Source organism: Clupea harengus, unplaced genomic scaffold, assembly GCF_900700415.2.
Source record: "Clupea harengus unplaced genomic scaffold, Ch_v2.0.2, whole genome shotgun sequence".
Taxonomy (NCBI): Eukaryota; Metazoa; Chordata; class Actinopteri; order Clupeiformes; family Clupeidae; genus Clupea; species Clupea harengus.
In genome coordinates, this window is record NW_024879839.1 from 3,454 (window position 1) to 27,427 (window position 23,974).

The window sequence follows — 23,974 nt, forward strand, 5'->3', positions numbered from 1 at the left end:
GTGTGTATTCAATCTCTTCGTCTGTTTTAGCAAATGGTTTAAGAGCTGGGGCAGTATAGGGTCTTCCATACATCATTTCAAATGGTGACAATCCTTTTGCTGTCTTAACTACATGCATGCTTAGTTCCACTAATGGTAAACAACGGACCGATCCTTTGCCCGTATCTTGCATTGCTTTCCTTAGTTTGCTTTTGATCGTTTGATTTGTCCTTTCCACCAGTCCTGCTGACTGAGGGTGGTATGAACAGTGATTTTTCAGTTCTATCCCCATTTGTACGCTGATTAAACGCAGTGTTTGGTTCACAAAATGAGGGCCGTTATCACTGTAGATCCTGGTAGGAATTCCGAATTTAGGGATAATTCCTTTGCTACTGCATGAGCATCTGCCTTCTTGCTTGGAAATACTTCTACCCATCTCGTAAACACATCTACTATGACTAGGCAATATTTCTTCCCCTCATTCAGGTTTAGTTCAATGAAATCCATGCACAGATATTCAAAAGGATATTGTGGTTCTTGAAACTTGCCAGGTTTCGGTCTGAAGTTCCCCTGTGAATTATTCTTTGCACAGATTAAACATCTTTCACAAAAATGCTTTGAATAAGAAGTAAATCCATAGGTAGTAAAGATCTTATCTATCTCGTAGAACATCCCTCCCTTTGAGACGGGTCACCCCATGACTCAATGTGGCGACATATCTGTACAGTGCTTTCGGTAAGATTGGTGTGTTTTAGGAATGCACCGATACCAGTATCGGTATCAGTGCCGATACTTCGTTAAAATACTCGTACTCGTTTTTGAATTGCCGATACCAAGCACCGATACCACTCATCAGTATTTCACTGCATCAAACTGGCCGGGCTATGCTGACACAAAATGTGATTTATTGTCCTACCTATCCTACCACTCTCTGCCAGACTAGTAAGTAGCTTATTTGCCATCTTGTGTTGCATTTGCTTGATGTTTGACTGTGTTAGGAAAGTTTGTCATAGTGTCAAAGTATTTCAGTATACAGGTTTCGCTAAATTTAGCTGCTAGCATCTCGTTAGCGATTAGCAATTCCGTTGTGCTGCCTTAACGGTGATTTGGGCTCATTTTAAGATAAATGACGACGACAGGAGTAAGGCACAGTGTAAGATCTGCACTGCTACGGTGTCGAGGGGCGGAAAGGAAAGTACTTTGTTTAACACAAGCAATTTGATTAAACATCTGAAGACGCACCATAGTGCTAAGTACACTGAGTTCACTGATGCTAGTGGCGCAAGACCGAAGCAACCAATCTTAACTGACGTCTTGCAAAAGAAAAAAACGCGCACGCACACACAGAGAGAGAGAGGTAGAGAGAAAGACTTACAGTGCCACATAGGTTAAGTGATTGTTTGTGTACTTGAGCAGGAGATTCTTCTGAGCCTTTTGTAACTGAAATGTGCTCTTGTGCTAATCCAGTAATAGTTCTGTTCACTTTTTGTTAAGCAGACTGTGTTGTTAACTATGCAGCAAATTGAATTGCCTTTATCTGGTTATATTTGCATTTTGTCTAATGTGATGATATTGTCTGTTTGAAGGCTTTTTTTGTGTGTTAAAACCAGAAAGCTCTGTTTATTTTTGGCTTGGGATAGCCTTCTGTTAATTTTGTACTATAGGCTTGACATAATCTGCAGAGGATAAAATAAAATCTGCCTCCAAATCAATTGCACTTTCATGGAGACCAAATCTAAGAAGTATCGGTATCGGTACTCGGTATCGGCAAGTACACACATAAAAATACTCGTACTCGTATTGGTTTGTAAAAAAGTGGTATCGGTGCATCCCTAGTGTGTTTCCATTTTCCCACAGGCCTTCTTTGCTCTGTGTTTTAACCACAATCTTTTTTCGTGTTTTGGTGCTTGGTGTGGCATGTCTTTCAATATTGTGAGGTCTAATTCTTTAATTGTGTATGTGTCAGTTGGTTGCTGCAGTGCGGCCTGTTTTGCGGCTTCGTCTGCTCTGTGGTTTCCCAATGAAACCGGGTCTTTTGCATGTGTGTGTGCAGCGCACTTCATTATTGCCACTGCCTGTGGAAGTTGTAATGCTGATATCAGTTCTAGTATCAGGTCTCTATGTGTGATAGGTTTACCTGTAGATGTGATCATTCCCCTGTTTGCCTTGTCGTGTCTTAATGTGATCAAATGCTTGCCTAGCCTCCTCTGTCCATTCAATAAGATCTCTTGCTGACATGGGTTGAGAATAAATTAAACTCTGTAATATTTGTGTCTCTAACGCATAGTTAGGAATCCACTGTCTACAGAAGTTAGTTATTCCCAAAAAATACATCATCTGTTTATTTGTCTGTGGTTGGGGTGCTGCTAAAATAGCTTTCTTTCTCTCTGGGTCTAGTGAGCGACCCAGTGCAGAGATAACATAGCCCAGATATTTAACTTCAGTGGACCTCAGCTGTAACTTGTTTTTACTGGCTTTGTGGCCTTATTCCGCTAAAAATTTCAACAAGGCTATGGTATCTTGTTTACAAGTCTCCTGATCAGGGGATGAGATAAGGATGTCATCAACATAAAGGAGAAGGTGACTAAGTCCAGGTGGTGTAAATTTAGCTAAGTTGGAGCTCATGGCCTGTGAAAATATAGTGGGTGATTCACAGTAGGGTCATTCCACGCCAAACGTGACAATTTAAGGAAAATTCCCCACTCGACCATCTTAGATTTGGCTGAAAAAATTAAAGGTTGTTCATACACTTCTTAATATGAATAGTCCCAAATATTAAAATAGATAAATAGATAAATAAATAGTATCATATCAAGTCTCCAGCTTTAACACTGAGCTTTCCACAGGCCTTCAAAGATGCTGCAACAAAGCGTAAAGTACATTTTTTGCGCAAATTCAAGCACCCCGAATACTATGATATACCCAAGCCACACCCTCGGAAGTCCATAATATTCAAGTAATGGTATCATGATTTAAGCCTAGAAAGTTTGAAGGAGCTAGCTTAAATACTTTTCTAGTAATAGCAATTTGAAAATGGCTCTTCAGAAAACGCTGCTAAAAAAGCGTCTCAAGTACAGGCACCCCCTCCCCCCTAAAACATCTTTTTGTGACAAAACTATTGGGAGTAGAGCTAATATTTTGGACTATACCTATTAAGAAGTGTATGAACAACCTTGATTTTTTTCAATCAAATCTGAGATGGTCGAGTGGGAGCCATTGTCCCGTTTGGCGTGGAATGACCCAGTACCCTTGTGGAAGCCGAGTCCAAGTCCAGCGTTTTCCCTCAAACGTGAAGGCAAACCAGAACTGGCACTCAGGTTTCACTGTAATTGAAAAAAATGCATTTGCTAAGTCAATTACAGAAAAATGAGTTGCATTCTTAGGTATTTCATTTAACAGAGTGCTGGGGTCAGGTACAATGGGAGCCCTGGGAATGACTGCAAGATTTACTGCTTTTAAATCCTGCACCATTCGCCAGCTCTGTGATGGGGGTGCCTTTTTGACAGGAAAAATCGGTGTGTTACATGGGGAGTCTGGGCAAGGTATTATTTTACTTTTTCTCTCAGTGTTTTGAACACAGGAGCTATGCCTTCTATGGCTTCTCTTCTTAATGGGTATTGTCTTTGGTAAGGTCGAATCTCAACAGGAGCTATGCCAGTTATTTTGCCTACATCCGCAGACCCTTGTGACCATAACTGTTTGGGGAGACAATTTAACTCAGTTTCCTTCTCAGTGATCAGATAAACTGTTTGTCAATCCATTATCAGCCCCTCACCCTCTTGTTCACTGACCCTTTTGGCTTAAGGCCATTTGTTGTTGGAACAACTCCAATCCCCAATCCACACATAACATCTCTTCCTAGTAAATAAATGGGGCATGTTTTTGAAACAATAATCTGACATTGCGCTGTTTTGCCCGTTTGCGGGTCTTTGAAGACAATAGGATCGGTGTAAGGCTCAGTTTCGAGATGCCCGGAGGCGGATCTGACTATGACTTTGTCTCCAGACAATCTCACTGTGCTCGTCATGTCTTGCTCTCTGAGTACTGTTCTACAGGCACCAGAGTCACACAAAAATGTCATTGTTTTTCCTGCCATTATCAATGTAAGTCTTGCGCTGGAGTAGCCATTAAAGCGAAGACATTTTCACAATCAATGTTTAAAATGTCCTCTATGTCATTGTCTTTAAAGACTCCTTCAATCGGGCTGGGAGGGGGTGGCCACTTCTCTCCAGCTGCTACGTCTAGTCATTGTCTGCTGTTCTCCCTTTCCCAATTAACTCTGTTGTCATGTCTTTCCCTAGGAACTCTGTTGTCACGTGTTTCTCTTTGAGCTCTTTTTGAGCAGTCTCTGGCCCAATGCCCCTCTTGCCCACACACATAACAGAAATAATATTCTTCTCTACCTTTTATTTCCCATTTTTTCTCCTCTTCTTTCTCCCCTCCCTCTCCCTCTATTAGATTGCCCCCTGTGTGTCGTATAATGGCCTGTTTGTACCTCATGCATTTCAAATTTGTTGAGCATTTTCTTGTCTTTCTCTAGGAGAAAGCTTTCTGCATGAGCAGCCATTTGTTTAACAGGGTTAAACCCGTTCTTTTGCCATTGTATCAGATGTTTTTTTATAAACGTGCTGATTTCCGTTCTCATCCCTCCCATGAATGCATTTTTTAACTGCATGGCGTAAGGCCCTTCATCTTCCCATACAGGTGGTTCAGTCATCCCACTATGTACTTTGAAAATGTTCCTTAGTCTTTCTAAGTATTCTTGAATTGTTTCTTTTTCTTTTTGCACACAATCAGCTATCTTAGAGAAGTCTGCGTGTCCTCGGAATTGTTGTTGTATTCTCCCTATGAGGGCGTCTATTCTGGTCCAATAATCACTGGTATCATGTGAATAGTTTAGCGGTCTGTTGTTCTGGCCGGTAGGAGTCCAGGTATCAGCGACCTGGTACCACTCTATTCCCAGGACTGTTCTGACACATGTCTCGAACTCAGCTGCGTTCGGACGGAAACTGTCTGCCATCAATCTTAGTTTTGCAATGCAATCTTCTGGACCCTCTTTAGGGTGTGGTATGTCAGCGGTTACGCTTTTCACATCGTTTATTGTCCAAGCTCTATATATGAATACTGTAGGATCAGTGCCCGGATTTCCTGCATTAGGGTTTGGCATTTCTGTCATTGGAGCAATTAGATCATTTTCTTCAGCTTCGATAAGTGGATCATTTCTTAACAGTCTATTTGTGAGTTTGCTATTCTGTTATATGTTATCTCTAACACCCTCTAGAACCCTCTAGAAGGTTGTCCGGGGGTTGCATTGCGTAACACTGTAGGTGTACAACTACGCTGTAGTTAGTCTCAACCCCACTTTGAGAAACAAACAATAAACCAACAATATACTCACAAGCAGGTCTGAGTCCACCCCCTATAGTCCAATTAATTTCCTTCACTCTCGGCTCTCCTCGCTGGCAGCCTCTTTCCAATTCAACTTGGAGGTCTTTAGAAAAGGAGATGTTGTCTCCCCCGTGCACGGTTTCAGATCCTGATAATTAGCCCAGCGTGGAGAGTCGAAGAGGTTGTTGGAATCACGGTCACGAGCCCCCAAATAGGATAGGTGAAAATTCACCCTAGTTACCTCAGGACTCCGGAGTTGTCAATCAGTATATTTATTCAACAAGAACAATTGCAATCGGGCTCACTCACAGCACAAGGATGAAAGTGAAGCAGTTTATATACTTAGATTTATCAAATGCTGACGCCGTACGAATCATAGTCAAAACAAGGTTCATATAGAGATTCATATATTCAAAAGTCATTAACAGTGTTTGGTAATTATCTCCATCAGCTGCATTCTTCTCTTTTTGGAGTATGGAAATCTAGTTAAGTCTTTTGAACGACTTAAAGGTGCTTCCTATGTGCAATGAATACAAAGGTTTTCTTAAGTGACAGTTGGCCAATATCTAGCTCTGAAATATGTCCCAGAAGAAGCCTGTTAGCTCAGACATCATCACAGGGTTGGAGATCTCTGCTGTAGATGAGATCTACTTTATTGCATTACCAGAGGTATACACTCAGGAAAGCATGCCAGTAGACACAAGTAGCATTCCCACCAATGATGTTCTCTCTAGATTTCCTTACCTTAGGGAGGTGAACCTTCTTACAGTCAAAGCCAATCTGGAGTTGTTGATTGGCAGCAATGTTCCAAAGGCTTTAGAACCGTGGGAAGTGGTCAACAGCCAAGGAGATGGGCCACACGCAGTTATAACCAAATTCACTGATGAAACTGCTGGTCTTCTTTACATTATAGAAATATACAGTTCTTATAATGTAGAATTATCATATTAACAATGACATTGGTGCAAGGGGAGGGGGTGGGTGTGTCTGAAGGTCAAAAGGGGAGGTCTAGCTTTGACCTAGGACTATAGCCAGGTAGGGCCATATAGATGCTAATATGTTTGGCTTCCACCATCTTGTCGTGGCTGTAGACAAAAGCCAACAATCAGAGTCTAATAGCTCTGGCTCCAAGACACACAAAAGGCCAGGAACCATGTGTGATGGCTCATTACATAGACAAAAGGCCAGGAACCATGTGTGATGGCTCCTAATATAGACAAAAGGTCAGGAACCAAGTGTGATGGCTTCTGGTGTATTCAAACTGAGAGGAGGGGTCTAATTGAGATGTGGTCTGGTATGTGAAGTTATGGTCTGATATCTGAAATTCACCTAAATCTAACAGTTGTCAACAGTCCTCTAGCAATTGTCCCGCCTCCTTAACCAAAGCCAAAAACTTGCCTTCTCTGCTTCCTCAGACAGCTCTCTGGTGGCTTTGTGTAGCTCCTTGCCCCTCAGCCCTAGCTCTTTAAGTAGGCGAGTCATTGAGCTTCCCACAAACCCCCTCGTGCCAACCTCCATTGGAAAGAGTCGTGTACTCCAACCGCTCTCCCTGCACTCCGCAACCAGGTCAGAGTACTTTGCCCTCTTCCTTTCGTGGGCATCCTCCATCCCCTCCTCCCATGGCACCATCAGCTCCACAAGCAGCGCAGATCTCTCCGTCCTGGCCCACAGCACCACATCTGGTCTCAGTGTGGTGCTGCAGATCTCCCCTGGGAAGTGGAGCTGCCTGCCCAAGTCCACCTCCATTCTCCATTCCACTCCTGGCAACAAAAGGGTGGATGCTGGTCTCCTTCTGACAGTGTCCCCCTTTTCCCCTTCCCTAAGGAAATGGGTCCACTGCTGGCTGCCTCCCAGCGCTTGCCTCTTGCCTTTTCCTCTCCACTACCTCTGCCAGTTTCCTCAGCACCTGATCGTGCCGCCATCCATACCTGCCCTGGGATAGCGCGGTCTTGCAACCTGACAGAGTGTGTTGTAGGGAAGCATTGATGGTCCCACAGAGGTCACAGGCCTGCTCCGTGCCCAGCCACTGTTGGAGGTTTCGGGGGGAGGGCAGAGTGTCGTAGGTTGCCCTGATGAGGAAACTGAGTTGAGCCTGTGGCAGTTTCCAGAAGTCTGCCCAGCTCACCACCCGACCCGCAACCCCCTCCCACGTCGTCCAGAGTCCCTGCTGCCCCTGCGCCACTGCCTTGACCCTGTACTCTTCCTCTGCCATCTCTGTCACCTCCGAGACAACAAGATCCTTCCTTCCTCTCCTTCCTGCTAGCTCTGGACCACAGAATAGGCGGATCTCCCAAGGCCAGCGCGCCCCGTTTGGACTCTGCCCACCATCTCCTGGTGCTGCAGCCTGCCCACTGTCTTCTGCACCTCCTCCTCGGCCCTCCACTTCCTCCCAGTCAACACCCGGGCTTCCATGTCCCTCACTGTCTCATCTGTAGATTCCCTCAAATCCATCACCAGCCTTGCCTTCTCCTGCCTGTAACATATGGTGATAGATTTCAGGGGAAGCTGAAGTGTGTTCTTTCCATACAGGCTGGCCGATGAGTGGCCCCTTGGGAGCCCTAGCCATTTGCGGAAACATATTGCAGCATTTTAGAATTATTTGTTTACTGTAATATTACAATATTTACTGTAGTCCAAAGAAGTGTTTGTCTGTATGTTTTTTTTAATCTTTTTTGCAATGCAACACTACATTTACATTTAGTCATTTAGCAGACGCTTTTGTCCAAAGCGACGTACAAGGAAGAGAACAGTCAAGCTAAGAGCAATACAAAACATGGTGTAACAATAAATACTACTTTACATAAGAATTAGAAAAACGACCTAGAAAGGAAAAAGAAGTGCAGGAATGTAACTGCTGAAGTGCAAATTAAGTGCTAGTCATGGTGCCAGTTAGGAAGGGAGGTGCTCTCTGAAGAGTTGGGTCTTCAAAAGCTTCTTGAAGGTAGAGAGGGACGCCCCTGCTCTGGTAGTACTAGGCAGTTCGTTCCACCAACGTGGAACTACAAATGAGAATAGTCTGGATTGCCGTGCTTGCAAAGGCGGCAGTGCCAAACGACGCTCACTAGACGAGCGCAGCGTCCTGGGTGTAACATTTGCCCTTACAAGAGCATTTAGGTAGGTGGGAGCAGAACCAGCAAGCACTCTGTAGGCAAGCATAAGTGACTTGAACTTAATGCGAGCAGCTACCGGCAGCCAGTGGAGCTCAATGAGTAGCGGGGTGACGTGTGCCCTTTTCGGTTGGTTGAACACCAGACGCGCCGCCGCGTTCTGGATCATCTGTAGTGGTTTCACCACACAAGCCAGCCTGCCCGTTAGGAGGGCGTTGCAGTAGTCAAGGCGGGAACTCACCAAAGTTTGCACCAGCAGCTGGGTGGCATACTGGGTTAGGTACGGCCTGATTTTGCAGATCTTGTATAGTGCAAAGCGGCACGACCTGGAGACAGAGGCGATGTGGGCTGTGAAGGTCAGTTGGTCATCAATAATGACCCTGAGGTTTCTTGCTGTTTTGGATGGAACAAGAGATACAGATTCAATATTGATATTGCTGTTGTGGTGGATGACCTGTTTGGCTGGGAAGACTGAAGGTGACAGCTGAAGGTGGTGATTTTTCATCCATGTGGATATATCAGCAAGACAGTCCGAGATCCGTGCCGAGACCGTAGTGTCCTCAGGAGGGAAAAACAGTTGAGTATCATCGACATAACAGTGATAGGAAAAACCATGCAAGCGGATGATAGGGCCCAACGAGGTGGTGTAAATGGCAAAGAGAAGTGGTCCCATCACCGAGCCTTGGGGAGCCCCAGTGGTGAGGCGGATTGCTTCAAGTTGTTAGTGTTTTTTAGGTCATTGTCCTCTGAGAGAGAACATTTGCTAAAGTAACGGCAGCATGAGTCGTGTTTTGGTGGTTGTAGTGCATTTTGAACCAAAGGTTAACTGACATGCTGATGTGTGTGTCTGTAAAGTCCACTGTGTGAAGTGTTTGGGAAAAGTGTTCATGGTATTGAGACGAGTGAAAATGATTGGAAAACACTGTAATTCAACAGTAAACACTTCTTATCACTCTTTATTTTCCATCTTTATTACACACACACACAAACACTTACACACACACACAGCCTCAGCTACGGCCTGCTCAGTCTCAGCCTACTCAACTGGAGCCTAGTCCTAGTCCTAGTACTGAATGTGAAAGCATCTGCAAAACTAAAGATAAAAAGAACACTAAAATCTCTGCATTTAATGTTTATAAAATATTTTCCTTTTCTCCCTACAGCGTTAGAAACTGCAGTATTACAGAAGAGGGCTTCAGTTCTCTTGCATCTGCACTGAGATCAAACCCCTCACACATGAGAGTGCTGGGGCTGAATGGGAATAAAGCAGGAGACTCAGGAGTGAAGTATCTTTCTTCTCTTCTGGAGGATCCCAAATGTAAACTGGAGAAACTAAAGTGAGTATCACAAGACAAAATACTGAGTTGATATCAGTGAATTTTACAGTGATAGTGAATCATCATGCTCTTCACATGTAAAGGGTCACTATTTAATTCAGTAGTAAGCACTTCTTATCACTGTCCTTTCCCATCTTTATCACACACACACACACACACACACACTTACTTGTACACAAAAACACACACACACACACTTACAAGAACAGACACACACACATACACTTGCACACACTCACACACACACACACACACACACACACACACACACAAACACTCCCAAACACACACTCATACATACAAACTTACAAACACACTTTTTATATATATATTATTGTATTCCTTTTCATATTTCTTGTCTAAAATGGAAAACAATGTTTTCCTTTCCTCTCTACAGCCTGTCAGACTGCAGTATTACAGAAGAGGGCTTCAGTTCTCTTGCATCAGCACTGAGATCAAACCCCTCACACATGAGAGAGTTGTGGCTGAGAGGGAATAAAGCAGGAGACTCAGGAGTGAAGCATCTTTCTTCTCTTCTGGAGGATCCCAACTGTAAACTGGAGAAACTAAGGCGAGTATCACAAGACCAAATACTGAGTTGCTATCAGTGAATTTGACAGTGACGGTAACATGACACCCAGATCGTTCTAATTTAATCCCAGTTATCTCCAGTCCAACTTTTGTGTATTATAGTTTTATATAATTTTTATCTTCTGTGCGTTCCCGTTTGTTCCCCCTGTGAACCCTGTACTGGCTGGTTTCAATAAACTCCCTCCTCCCTGCAATCTCTGTGTCGTCCGACGTTCCATGACACCTTGTGTGACGTCTGCGCTAACATCCACTCCCGTCACACTCCCTTCAGGACACTCATTCACACACCCCAATCATCAGTCACGTCACATCACCCCAATCATCAGTCACGTCACGTCCACTCTCCCTATCTGCACATCACCCCAATCATCAGTCACGTCACGTCCACTCTCCCTATCTGCACATCACCCCAATCATCAGTCACGTCACGTCCACTCTCCCTATCTGCACATCACCCCAATCATCAGTCACGTCACGTCCACTCTCCCTATCTGCACATCACCCCAATCATCAGTCACGTCACGTCCACTCTCCCTATCTGCACATCACCCCAATCATCAGTCACGTCACGTCCACTCTCCCTATCTGCACATCACCCCAATCATCAGTCACGTCACGTCCACTCTCCCTATCTGCACATCACCCCAATCATCAGTCACGTCCACTCTCCCTATCTGCACATCACCCCAATCATCAGTCACGTCCACTCTCCCTATCTGCACATCACCCCAATCATCAGTCACGTCCACTCTCCCTATCTGCACATCACCCCAATCATCAGTCACGTCCACTCTCCCTATCTGCACATCACCCCAATCATCAGTCACGTCCACTCTCCCTATCTGCACATCATCCCAATCATCAGTCACGTCCACTCTCCCTATCTGCACATCACCCCAATCATCAGTCACGTCCACTCTCCCTATCTGCACATCATCCCAATCATCAGTCATGTCCACTCTCCATATCTGCACGTGTTAAAGGTCGGGATAGCTTTCGCGGTTAGAGCTAGATGGAAACTCAGGGAGGACTCAGGAGGTAGAAGATGTTATGAAGATTGGAATATTTATTATCCCAAATAAGGCTCAAAGGCAATACAAACATTAACAATACTGAATCAATATGAATGAAACTTTCCAAAAAGACATATAGGCATCATTCAAATATACAATTAGTCCACTATACAAAATAAAAGGACCATATTAGCTAGTCCATGAGAGAGCTCGTAAGACGTATGTCCTATTAAACACGGCAACTCTCTCGAGCCAAAGAAAAGGTGGAGTTTAAATAGCCAAGACACGAACCTCCAATTGGCTTAAACCAATATTGAACGGCAGGTGTGTCGTTGGCAGGCACCCATGCACCTGTGGCTCACAGCAGCCATACTTAAACCAATTGGCTCATAACAGCCATAAACAATATCCCATACAGCTGGGAAGAAATATACTACACCATGGTAGCAATAAGGCTCGGTGACGGCATAACCGACACATAAGAAATCAGCCGAAAACAATTAAAGATAATTCGAGTTACCCCGGAAGTTAAAACTCACGCTTATACGCGGCAGATTCACGGTACAAACAAGACGCACGCAAGACGAGACTTAAACAACAGTAAGACGAACGCTATGAACTATGACAATATGAGATATGATTTTAACCTAAATAAACGGAACATTTGTCAGACAAGACATTGAAATTGAGTGATTATTCTGAGCAGAGTAGTGTGGATAACGTACATATAAAATGTACACTGACACAGACACCAAACACGCGAAACACACACAAAACACCTGCACCCAGTCCAGGAAGGCAAGCAGCCTACAGGCTGCAGTGGCGGGTCACACAAGTGCCCCGTCACAGCACGTCATCCCAATCATCAGTCACGTCCACTCTCCCTATCTGCACATCATCCCAATCATCAGTCATGTCCACTCTCCCTATCTGCACGTCATCCCAATCATCAGTCATGTCCACTCTCCCCAGATGCATGTCATTTCTTTTCTCCAGATCACAATCACACGCACCTCTGTCACATCCTACTTATACTCCGGTGTCTGGTCTCGTCGCTACACGGACAAAGTTTATGCCCGAGACGGCCAGCTCTGCAATCCATTCATTGTTCCTGGGATTTTGCCTCCTTGTTATCAGCCTCTACGACTTCCTTGTCCACTGGCTTCTATTTTAGCAAGATTCCATGTCCGCTGCCTTCTACGTCAGCGAGTCCCGTGCCTCCTGGCTCCAACGCCTACGTTTCCCAGACTTCCATGTCTCCTGGCTCCAATGCCTGCATTTCCCAGAGTCCGTGCTCATGATCCCAGGTCTTCCAGGACTTTCTTGTCTGGCTGAGGGCCGTGTATTTCAGTTCCGCACTCTTGCGCTTATTGGCCAGAGTTAGACTCTGTTGTTTGTTTGTTCTTAAGTTTGTGTCCTTAGTTATAGTCTCTGTGTTTGTTTAGTATCCCCTGTTAGTTTCATAGTTACTCCCCGTTTGTGTTCCCCAGCGTTACAAGGTTCTCAACCTTTCAAATGCTCTGATGTCCAATGTACCTGATGTTGTAAACTACTGATCCCCTCAATATTCTACAAAAATAATTTTACTTTAAATATACTGCAAATGTCTTGTTGTGTTTGCCTTGACTGAATTAAGACTATATTATCACTTTAGGCTGTCAGACTGCAGTATCACAGAGGAGGGCTATGCTAGTCTGGCTTCAGCCTTGAGGTTAAATCCCAATCATCTCAGAGAGCTGGATCTCAGAGGAAATGATCCGGGGGAATCAGGAGTCAAACTGCTTTTAGACCTGAAGGAGGACCCACAGTGTAAACTGAAAAATCTCAGGTAAATGGATATCAAGACCAAGAATGTTACAAAGAGTATCAAATAAAGAAAAAAAATGAGACTTTTATTACGAGTATATACAAGTTCTATGACTATGACTTAAAGCATTAGTCTCTTTATTTAATAGCCACACCTCATATTTTAAGCTGTTGACTTAGGGGCATCACTAATGACCATAGATGAACATTATATTGAAAGTGACAGGATGAGCTCAGCTGTTGCAGTGAAAACTGAGCCTGCTAGATTTAAAGCTACTGCACCAGGCCAAGCATACTTATTTAACTAATAGACTATACAAGTTGGCAGCAGTGCTTCCTTTCCCATGAGAAAAACACATATGTGACTGCTCAGTTTGCTTTTTACATTTTTGTAAAAGGCTGCCTATGTAAAAATTGTAATGTTTTTGTGTGTTTTTTTTATTTAAGCACCAGTGATGATGTTTTGTGTCAGACAACAGATATGTTTATTGTCTCTATTTGTACAGGTTCCTGAAGGGGAGTGCTGCTGAGGAAGCCTGTGCTGCTGTGACTTCAGCTGTGGGTTCAAACCCCTTACTCATGACTAAGCTGAGTCTGAGTAAGCTCATGCCAGAATCCTTGGGAGTGACTCAGCTGTGTGCTTTACTGGAGGATTCCCACTGCAGACTGCAACAACTGATGTTAGTGGATGCTGTCACATTCTTTTGAAATAATGTTCATAAGCTGCATTCTTCTCTTTTTGGAGGATAGAAGTCTAGTTAAGTCTTTTGAATGACTTAAAGGTGCTTTCTATGTGCAATGAATAGAGAGGTTCCCTATCTTAGTTGGACTGCGATATAACAGATGGGACATGACGTAGTCATGGAACCAATCGAAGCACTATTCACTCACGCCGGAAGGCTGAGATTCGTCCAATCCCTCTCCTGAGCCCGCCCCCTCAGGAGCCTTTAAGTAGGGATGGTCACGGTCGAATCGGTCTCTTCAGAAACTTTGCTTCGAAGTGGTCAATCCTGACACTTTTCTACGATTTGCTAAGTTGAATTTGTGTGCTTTTTACTCTTTCGAGTTGGTGAGTTATTCGGGTTCTTTTACCCTCACTAGCTCTGAGTGCTTCAAGTTCGACTTACTACTGTTAGATTTCATTGAAATCAATATTTGTCATAGATATTTTGTATGCACAAATGGTCCACCTACAGAGACATCAAAGCTGTCTCTTAATCCCTGGGTGTCTTAAAGCTAGACCCATTAGGTCTGGTTCCTGCCATCTGTCTGAAACCAGCTAGGGCCATCAAGCTTGCATCCTGATCTTTTGTATCAAGCCAACTAGTTGATTGGTGTGGGACAGACATATTTATTAAATTAGGGTGAGAGTCCTAACCAGATTAATTAGCAGTCTTCCCTTCAGTTCTGATACCTACCCCCAGACAGATCTTTCCCCTCCCATATTGTTTACATGTTATTTGTATTGTATAAGAGACGTACGTTTTTGCGACTACTTTGAAAGATTCCTCTCGTGTACCTTGGTATGCGAAGTTGGATTGTTCAATTTGCGCTGGAATAAAACCATTTCTTGTTGAAAACTTTCCCGAGTTCCTGACTATCTGCAAAACCGTAACCTTGGATCGAAGACGAAATCACGAGATCTTTCACTACTAAGAAAGTCGAGTCGCTATCCTAGCTGGTTAGCTGGCTAAGTCCCTGACTAGCCTGCTAGCTTCCTGCTACCCAACGTTTTCAGTTGTGATAGTGTGCTCTTGTTAACTTTCTTTTAATTTCAGATAATGTCCAGGCAGGCTTACCCCGACTGCGGGCACGCCAAAGACAAGGGCGACCACCACTGCTGTTGCATGGTCTGCCTCGGCAGGGCCCACGCGGAGGCGGTGACCTGGCCTGTAACATCTGCGCTAGCATGACGCTAGTGAGGGCCACCAAGCGTCTAGCGTATTGGGAACGCTCTGACGCCAGGAAGGCGACGCCACCACCGTCCGGGGAGATTCCCCCTGTAGGGCTGCGCATCCCTTCGGCCCCGGGCAGCGTGGTGTCAGGCAACCGCTGTGTAGCTGCAGCCGCACCCGCTAGCCTCTCCCCGTCTGACGAGAGTTACCAAGTTAGCTCATTAGCTGGCTAGTCCACTGACTACCCTGCAAACTGGGTTGCTCCCTAACTGCCATCACCGTTGGGAAGGTAAGCGAACTATGTCTTACTACCTTAACTGGCTTAGTGCCGCGAGTTAAGGCTTATAGACTTAAAAAGTTCGAGTTAGCTACCTAGCTTGTTAGCTGGATAGCTGGATAGCTGGATCCACCGACTACCCTGCGAACTAGCTTGTTGCCTGACGGTTATCACTGTTGGGAAAGTAAACGAACTCGGTCTGTACTCCTGTCACTAGCGTGAGTTCCGCGAGTTAAGACTTTTTAGACTTAAGAAGGTTTCGAGTTAGCTTGTTAGCTGGCTAGCCCACTGACTACCCTGCTATCTAGCTTGCCGTCAACGGCTGTCACCGTTGGTAAGGTTATCGAACTCGCTCTGTACACATTTTTCTCTCGTTCCAGTGCCTCAGCAGGCTAAATGCCTCGCATGCTGGGACCACAGGGATGCGAGACAGCCGACGCCTGCTCAGATTGGAAAGACTCTTCCAGCTGAGCAGTGCACACCGTCGGCAACAGGTAGCGGGGAGTCCGATAGCCGCTTAACTGCTGCAGCCGCCCCCGCTGCACCATCCCAGTCCTTCACCCTCCCTCCTGGTAACAGCACACCACCAGGCAGTGAAGCTCCCTCACTGCTTTCCAACCAGCCCATTCCAGATGTGGATTTCGGGCTGGAGACGGAGAGCCTGCTGGACAACAGCGAGAGGGACGTGTGAGTGGTCGACGACACTGAAATGGGCTAGACCGCGGGCACCCTCTCCCCTGGTCTCATCCATGACCTTGAGTCGGCAGCTACTTGACGTAGCACTGAGGGCAACTGTCTGGCTAGGGCTCCTCCTCCACCCAGCACGCAATCATCGCTGCCGGATGGGGAGTACTACTGTGGCCCCCCTGTGTCAGCCCCCACACCGAAAAAGACTACCCGCTGCTCACATGCAACCTTCATGTCAAGCACGGTGTGTCAGTTCTCACAAGCACAGTGCTCACATGTCACAAACACTGCCCCTGTAGGCGCAGCAGTAAGTCATGCGTGTGTAAATTCCCCCTCAGCGCATCCACCACGGCACCCACATGCCCACATTTTTAAAGTGCCCGCCGTGGGAGAGTGTAAATTTCCCCTCAACATATCCACCTCTGTATCCATACACCCACATTTTTTCAAACAATGTGATGGTGTGCCCTCAGATCTTGACCCCCTCCCTAGACAGAGCGGCACAGATCTAGACATGGGCAGATTGGCAATGAGCGGGTTTTACTCCCGACCAATTATTCAACTCAAAGCTCAGCGTGACATGTTGCGAGGAGAGCTTGGGTGCCCAAAACAATAACAGTGGGTTATACACTGCAGTTTGCCTGCCCCCCCTGTCCCAGGTTCAGAGGGGAAGTCCAATCTGTAGTTCAGCAAGAGCAGGTCAACTTCCTACAAAGGGAGAAAGACCCCTTGCTGTAAGAAGGGTGCAATTCGATAGCCCCACACGGGAGGCAGTCATCGCCCCGCTATGGCAGCTGGGGCTACTTGCAGTCGTTCAAGGGAGGCAGCAAGGCAAGAGTGCCACCTAGTGGTGTCACATTTACATCGCCTAGGCCTTGTGGTGAACAGAGAAAATAGCGTTTTGAGCCCCAGCCAAAGCGCGCTTTTTTCTAACTCCATCTACCCCAGATTTTAGAGATTTCTGCGGTTTGCATTCGAGGGGAAGGCGTACCAGTTCTGCTCACTCCCGTTCGGCCCAGGACTGGCCCCAAGGGTCTTCACAAAGTGCGTGGAAGCAGCCATCGCTCCGTTGTGGCAACGGGGGCTACGTCTGTTCTTTGCGCTCACTCAAGAGCAGCAGTGGTACAAGACTGCCATCTACTGGTGGCACACTTGCACCACCTCGGCTTTGTGATAAACAGGGAAAAAAGCGTTCTGCGCCCAGGCCTAACCGCACATTTCCTAGGCATGTCTCTAGACTCCACCTCAATGAGGGTCAGTCCAAATATAAGTCATCAGATCATGCGTGCATCAGTTCAAGCTGGGGCAGACAGTCTCGTCCCTGTGCTGCCAAAGGCTGCTGGGCATGATGGCATCAGCCGCAATCGCTCTCCCTCGGGATGTTACGTATGCAGCCTTTTCAGATATGGTATCTCTCCTTAAAACTCAGTTCTATCAAGAACAGACACCACAGAATAGCGGTGACCTCCAGATGCAGGATAGCCTTGATGATCTGGAGGACTCCGCAGTTCTTCGCAGCGTCGGGCCCCATTGGCATTGTGACAGGCCGCGTAGTGGTGACCACAGACACCTCCACAAAAGGGTGGGGGGCAGTGTGCGAGGGGAGGTATGTGAACGGTTGCTGGTCTGCAGCAGAGGCCGAGTCACATATAAATGTGTTAGAACTGCGAACGGTTTTCCTGGCACTGCGGCACTTTCTGCCCACGTTAAAGGTCGACATGTGTTGGTAGGGACGGACTTCAGCCATGGCGTATATAAACCGCCAATGCGGAGTGCGCTCCCCGTCGTTGTACCGCTGGGCGAACCGCCTGCTCCTGTGGGCGGTTGTTCACATCCGTTCCCTCAGAGCAGTTCATATTCCAGGCCACCTCAACTACGGGGCAGACCTGTTATCGAGGGGCGACCCTCAGGCAGCAGACTGGTGTCTCCACCCTCAGGTGGTCGATCAGATTTGGCTGCGTTTTTACAGGGCCCAGGTGGATCTGTTTGCCAACAGACGGAACACCTGCTGCCCGCTCTGGTTCTCGCTGGGGGGCGACAACCCTCCACTGGGCGTGGACGCACTGAGCCACCAGTGGCTGAGTTTGCGCCTGTACGCGTTTCCCCCGGTCCCGCTCCTCCAGCAGGTGCTGTACAGGATAGCGGACGAGGGCAGAGAGTTGCTGTTAGTTACTGGCCCAGTCAGCCGTGGTTGGTGGATCTGATCAATATGTCGGTGCAACCGCCTTGGGAGCTGCCTCTTCGGAGAGACCTCCTATCGCAGGCGTGTGGAACGGTCTGGCATCCCCGGCCAGAACTGTGGCATCTCAGGGCCTGGCACCTGAAAGGAGCAGGCTCCTAGCCTCAGGCTTGTCAGACGTGGTGGTGGTTACAATACAGAGTGCTCGGGTGGTGTCGACCCGATCTCTGTATACGCTGAAGTGGCGCAGTTTCGAGCGGTGGTGTGTTGCGCGTCAACGCGACCCCGTCAACTGCATGCTGGGCGTCATATTAGAATTCCTAAAGCAGTTGTTTGATGAGGGGAAGGTGGCTTCCACTCTTAAGGTATACCTGGCGGCCATCTCAGCCTGCCATAAAGGCATCAATGGCAATTCCCCGTGCAGCCATCCGCTAGCGTCACGCTTTATGGCTGGAGTGAGACGTCTCAGGGTGCCTGACAGGCACCTCATGGGATCTGCTGGTTGTGTTACGTGCTCTCACAGGGCCTCCATTCGAGCCCCTGGAGACAGTGGACATAGAATTTGTCTCTTTAAAGACCGCGCTGTTACTGGCACTGGCGTCAGCAAAGCGCGTTGGTGACATGCAAACCCTGTCCGTCAGCCCATCATGCCTTCAGTTCTCGATCGCCGGGGACAAAGTCGTTATGCAACCTAATGCTGCTTACACACCTAAAGTGGTGGCAACCCCATTCCGCAATCAGGTGATTGAGTTGGCAGTATTCTCGCCTCCTCCGTTCGCGTCAGCAGAGGAGGAACGTTTGAATAAGCTTTGCCCAGTACGCGCTCTCCGTTGCTATGTAGAGCGCACTGGGGCATTCAGACAATCAGATCAGCTATTTGTGTGCTTTTGCGCACGAGCAAAGGGCAGACCTCTGTCAAAACTGAGCCTCTCCCGTTGGATAGTAGAGGCTATCGTGTTGTCATATACGAGTTTGTCTTTAGATCCCCCGGAGAAGTTGCATGCGCACTCTACGTGGGGGTTTCTTCTTCCTGGGCCTTATTGAAAGGAGTCTAAGTGGAAGACATTTGTAAAGCTGCAAGCTGGAGTTCTCGCCACACTTTCATTAGATTCTATATGTTAGATGTGGCCGAACCTAGTTTTTTTACATGGTGTTCTACAGGCAGGCGATCTTTGAATCCCCAGGCCTGAGAATGGTAAAGTGATTTATGTGTTCATCAGCGTCTATGTGTTACGATGCGAATGAACCATTCTAGGTTTTTTTTTCTATGGGCGGGGGATCACTGATCCCCTTGGCCTATGTACAAAGGAAATGTCCTGTAATGAACCACCAGCTGCTGTATGAACCTCTAGGGGGGCAAAAGCAATATAAAGTTGGTGTGTGTGTTGGCTGCCACTGTATTATCACGCGTGAGGATATGCGGTCCCATATGTTATATCGCAGTCCAACTGCGATAGGGAACGTCTCGGTTACTTACGTAACCTCGGTTCCCTAAGCAGGGACCAGATATAACAAGAGTTGCATGTACAGTGTTACTCTTGGATTAGGTTTTCTACGCTCAGTTTCTTTTCCAAGACCGATTCGACCGTGACCATCCCTACTTAAAGGCTCCTGAGGGGGCGGGCTCAGGAGAGGGATTGGACGAATCTCAGCCTTCCGGCGTGAGTGAATAGTGCTTCGATTGGTTCTATGACTATGTCATGTCCCATCTGTTATATCTGGTCCCTGCTTAGGGAACCGAAGTTACGTAAGTAACCGAGACGTTTTCTTAAGTGACAGTTGGCCAATATCTAGCTCTGAACTATGTCCCAGAAGAAGCCTGTTAGCTCAGACATCATCACAGGGTTAGAGATCTCTGCTGTAGATGAGAACTACTTTATTGCATTACCAGAGGTATACACTCAGGAAAGCATGCCAGTAGACACAAGTAGCATTCCCACCAATGATGATCTCTCTAGATCTCCTTACCTTAGGGAGGTGAACCTTCTTACACTCAAAGCCAATCTGGAGTTGTTGATTGGCAGCAATGTTCCAAAGGCTTTAGAACCGTGGGAAGTGGTCAACAGCCAAGGAGATGGGCCACACGCAGTTATAACCTGGAGGAGCTGCTGTTGCAGCAGTACGACCATGACTTTAGTGAAAGCTCAGAAGACAAAATTGAGTATCTCTATATGTAAAGGGATAATAATAATTCAGCAGTAAACTTCTTATCACTGTCCTTTTCCATCTGTATTACTCACACACACACATACACACACACACACACACACACACACACACACACACACACACTTATACACACACACTTACACACACACTCATACATACAAACTTACAAACACATTTTATATTTATATTATTGTATTCCTTTTCATATTGTTTGTCTAAAATGGATTTTTTTTAACCTTTTCTCTCTACAGCCTGTCAAACTGCAGTATTACAGAAGAGGGCTTCAGTTCTTTTGCATCAGCACTGAGATCAAACCCCTCACACATGAGAGATCTGTGGCTGAATGGGAATAAAGCAGGAGACTCAGGAGTGAAGCATCTTTCTTCTCTTCTGGAGGATCCCAACTGTAAACTGGAGAAACTAGTGTGAGTATCACAAGACCAAATACTGAGTTTCTATCAGTGAATTTGACAGTGACAGTGACATCATGCTCTTCACATGTAAAGGGGCACTATTAATCCACCAGTAAACACTTCTTATCACTCTGATTTTCCATCTTTATTACACACACACACACACACACATACACATACAGACTTGCAGAAACTTACATACACCACACACACACACACACACACAGCCTACTCAACTGGAGCCTAGTCCTAGTCCTAGTCCTGAAAGTGAAAACATTTGCAAAACTACATGTAGACCCATGGGCTATTCATTTTTGTATATTTGTATATTTGTCACACACACTTACACAAACACACACACTTACAAACATACACATAATATATACACATACATACTAGTGCTCTCAAACGATTAAAATATTTAATCGCGATTAATCGCATTTATGTCATAGTTAACTCAAAATGAATTGCGATCAATCACACATTTTATCTATTCTAAATGTCCCTTCATTTATTTCTTTTTTCCATCATTTTATTTTATTTTAATGCCCTTATCAACATGGAAAAGTGGATTGGCTTGCTTTATGCAAATGTTTTATTTTATTGAAAACCAACATTGCCAAACGGAGCGGTACAAAATAAAATTATAAAGTGCACATTTCAGGTAAACAAGGACTCAGCCTAAAGTGCAGTTAAACCATGGCTTAATATTTTTCTTTTTTTCAAGTTTGCTGGGAACATAGCAGTCAGGCCTCTTATTTCAGAAACAATGAACCATAACAGTTAGGTTACCAATAAAAGGTAAGCCTACTACTTCTTTGCTTTCAGCCAGCTGCCTGTTGACATTTTCAGACAACAGTGAAGCTCGCTTCTTTTGCACAACACAACTTTTAAAAGTAAACTTTCCATTCAGAAGCTTTTTACGCGTTTTATGATCCATTTCGCCGTATCACGCTATATTCACTCAAACCATAACGTTACCCTACTACACAGTTTGCGAGGCCAAAAAAAACTTTAATCTAAAAAAAAAAAATAATTATTATATTGCGTTAATCTCGCGATAAAAAGAATGACGTCGTTAAAATGGGTTTGCGTTAACGCCGTTAATAACGCGTTTAACTGACAGCACTAATACATACATATATACACAAATATATACACACACATATATATTATATACTGTATATATATGTATGTGTGTTTGTGTTTGTTGTTTTCTTGGGGAGAAGGGTTTATATTGCTTTTCATATTTTTTTGTCTAAAAGGATATACATTACATTTTCCTTTCCTCTCTACAGCCTGTCAAATTGCAGTATTACAGAAGAGGGCTTCAGTTCTCTTGCATCAGCACTGAGATCAAACCCCTCACACATGAGAGAGTTGTGGCTGAGGGGGAATAAAGCAGGAGACTCAGGAGTGAGGCATCTTTCTTCTCTTCTGGAGGATCCCAACTGTAAACTGGAGACACTAAGGTGAGTATCACAAGACCAAATACTGAGTTGCTATCAGTGAATTGGACAGTGATAGTGGACTGTCATGCTCTTCATATGTAAAGGGTCACTATTGATCCACCAGTAAACACTTCTTATCAGTCAGATTTTCCAACACACACACTTTACTTCTTTTTATTCTCATAAAAAGAAAATGGTCTTATTGGAAATAATTAATCATTTTTTTCCTTTCTCTCTACAGCTTTGGGAACTGCAGTATTACAGAAGAGGGCTTCAGTTCTCTTGCATCAGCACTGAGATCAAACCCCTCACACATTAGAGAGCTATGGCTGAATGTGAGTAAAACAGGAGACTCAGGAGTGAAACATCTTTCTTCTCTTCTGGAGGATCCCAACTGTAAACTGGAGAAACTAAAGTGAGTATCACAAGACAAAATACTAAGTTGATATCAGTGAATTTTACAGTGAGAGTGATTTATCATGCTCTTCACATGTAAAGGGTCACTATTGATCCACCAGTAAACACTTCTTATCACTGTCCTTTCCCATCCTTATTACACACACACACACACACACACACACACACACACACACACACTCACTTACTTGTACACAAAAACCAACACACACACACACACACACACACACACACACACACACACACACACTTACTTGTACACAAAAACACACACACACATACACACTTACAAGAACAGACAGACACACACATACACTTGCACACACACACACACACACACACACACACACACAAACACTCCCAAACACACACTCATACATACAAACTTACAAACACACTTACAAAACACATATATATATATATTATTGTATTCCTTTTCATATTTCTTGTCTAAAATGGAAAACAATGTTTTCCTTTCCTCTCTACAGCCTGTCAGACTGCAGTATTACAGAAGAGGGCTTCAGTTCTCTTGCATCAGCACTGAGATCAAACCCCTCACACATGAGAGAGTTGTGGCTGAGAGGGAATAAAGCAGGAGACTCAGGAGTGAAGCATCTTTCTTCTCTTCTGGAGGATCCCAACTGTAAACTGGAGAAACTAAGGCGAGTATCACAAGACCAAATACTGAGTTGCTATCAGTGAATTTGACAGTGACGGTAACATGACACCCAGATCGTTCTAATTTAATCCCAGTTATCTCCAGTCCAACTTTTGTGTATTATAGTTTTGGGATTTTTATCTTCTGTGCGTTCCCGTTTGTTCCCCCTGTGAACCCTGTACTGGCTGGTTTCAATAAACTCCCTCCTCCCTGCAATCTCTGTGTCGTCCGACGTTCCATGACACCTTGTGTGACGTCTGCGCTAACATCCACTCCCGTCACACTCCCTTCAGGACACTCATTCACACACCCCAATCATCAGTCACGTCACATCACCCCAATCATCAGTCACGTCACATCACCCCAATCATCAGTCACGTCACGTCCACTCTCCCTATCTGCACATCACCCCAATCATCAGTCACGTCACGTCCACTCTCCCTATCTGCACATCACCCCAATCATCAGTCACGTCACGTCCACTCTCCCTATCTGCACATCACCCCAATCATCAGTCACGTCACGTCCACTCTCCCTATCTGCACATCACCCCAATCATCAGTCACGTCCACTCTCCCTATCTGCACATCACCCCAATCATCAGTCA

At 45.5% G+C, this 23,974-nt stretch overlaps 1 long non-coding RNA gene across 1 annotated transcript; it reads left to right on the forward strand.

Moving 5' to 3' along the window:
- The first annotated feature begins 12,623 nt into the window (after window positions 1-12,623).
- LOC122130499 lies at window positions 12,624-20,701 on the forward strand. The gene is made up of 3 exons (XR_006151903.1): window positions 12,624-13,243; window positions 13,728-13,901; window positions 20,680-20,701. It is a non-coding gene; the product is annotated as an uncharacterized LOC122130499 (long non-coding RNA).
- Window positions 20,702-23,974: the final 3,273 nt, after the last annotated feature.